The sequence below is a fragment of the Acanthisitta chloris genome, unplaced genomic scaffold (assembly GCF_000695815.1).
Source record: "Acanthisitta chloris isolate BGI_N310 unplaced genomic scaffold, ASM69581v1 scaffold26844, whole genome shotgun sequence".
Taxonomy (NCBI): domain Eukaryota; kingdom Metazoa; phylum Chordata; class Aves; order Passeriformes; family Acanthisittidae; genus Acanthisitta; species Acanthisitta chloris.
This window is the reverse complement of record NW_008668030.1, coordinates 6,817-8,666: the sequence shown is the minus strand read 5'-3', so window position 1 is coordinate 8,666 and position 1,850 is coordinate 6,817. Positions and strand designations below refer to the sequence as shown.

The following is a 1,850-nucleotide window of genomic DNA, read 5'->3' as shown; positions in this document are numbered from 1 at the left end:
GCCGAGTAATACTAAGTAAAGGACATCAAAGACTCGAACACTGTTTTGTCTCTCCCTCCCCAGTAATGATGTGGCAAACCCCACGGCAGAAGCTCAGTGCACACCCTGGGCACGGCAGCTCTCCTTCCTAGCAAACAAATTCAAACCCAGCTGTTGTCAGCAGCACCTCCAGGTCATTAATACCTGTGGCTGCTGAGTGGATACGTTTGTATGTGTGAGACAGTCATAACCTTGTTCCTATTCTACCAGATAAATAGCTGTGTGAACAGCAAAAATAATAAAGCATAATTCTTAATGGATGATGCCTCAGGATACAAGTCTTTCAATCACAGCAGGTGTTGCAGTGTAAACTTGCTTCTTATTAGAAGTTAAAGAATCCATGCAGGGGGGACCTATGAATGCTATAGCTGTGGAATAAGCTTCAATGGGCACTTCAGTCTCATTAGGCATGATGGAATGAGAGAGAAATCTGACCTCCTATGCCCACATCCAAACACAAAAGCCAAGCTGCTACAGACACCATCCCTTGAGCAGAAGTTCTAAAAGGATTTCCTCATCCAAGCCTTCTCTGCTGTCTTGTGACAGCTGCTACTGTGGTACAGCCTTTTGCTTAGCTGCCTCGTGAGAGCCCAAGCCCCCACCATAGGACACACACCTACTTTATTGACACCTAGCACTCCAGCCACAAAAAAATCCAGTTATTCTGTCCAAGAAACTGACTTCCACACAGTAGCTCTGCAACTAACCTTCAGGTCTGCCCTACACATATAGTGCTTTCCTACCACAATGCTCTCCACTCTACCACATCCTCTTCATATCCAGTACTATTACCTTGACTGTTTTATTCAATTGACCATAACACACAGAAAAAATCCTAATGACATCAAGACACTATGCAAAAAAATATTGTGTTCGAACTGTAATTGTAGCTGCCGCATAGCTAGAAAGCATAGAGGTCCGTATCTCTTGTTAAATACACCACTGGCAGTCATGAAAAATCTTTAAAATGCAAAGGTTTTCAATAAACAATACAAATCCATGCTAAGATGTAAGTCAAAAGTCACTTCCATAGAGCAAACAGTTTCCAAATGTAGCATAATCATAGTGATCTGTAGAGACAATAGTGAGTGCATTTTATACTAACAACTAAGAATTCCCAAATGTATAGATTTGCAAAAAGGTTGCTTTCCAGCAAACAAACCAGGTAGAATTTTATAGTGTGCCTTCTTTCAGTGACATAGAATCACATATTACTTTACACCCTACGTGAGAGTGTGGTAGAGAAAACATAACTTCCCTTTTCCTACTTGGCCAGTAGGTGAAAGGGACTGCAAAAAGAGATAATTAGTAAAGCAAATAATCTTAAAATTCATTTTATTCAGCAGAAATTGAATTAATTTCACTGAGGGCTGCTAACACTAATCACTTGACACTACATTCTACCAAAATCCCATTTTTTTTCAGAACACATGATTTCAGAGAAGTAAGAAAAAAAGTATTTCTCCTCAAGTGGATGCACTACAATGACCACTTTTATCTGTAATTAAAAAAAAATTTACCTGTTACTACTCACATTTTATTTCAAGCCAAAATGTCTTGCTATACAAGCTTAAAGAAATGCTACAAATCCTGAAGAGCTATTACTATTCCTCCATGACATATTAAAGAAAAAAAAAGACTGGAAACATACAGCTAATACTTTTAAAGAAGAATAGTCACCATTCTTACTAAGTGAATGTTCATTTTATAAGTTCTAAATTTTTTATTAAAGTTTTACTTCAAACACACAGTAGCAGAACTGTAAGAATTTCCTATTTAACCTCTCTACCAATATCTACACTCGTGTTAGA

At 38.2% G+C, this 1,850-nt stretch overlaps 1 protein-coding gene across 1 annotated transcript in view; it reads right to left on the bottom strand.

Annotated features, from left to right (window-relative positions):
* The window catches only part of BLOC1S5 (biogenesis of lysosomal organelles complex-1, subunit 5, muted), a gene marked incomplete at its 5' end in the record, with an annotated part of 9,064 nt that overhangs the window by 1,398 nt on the left and 5,816 nt on the right, over positions 1-1,850 (bottom strand). The gene's annotated exons all lie outside the window — the stretch shown is intronic.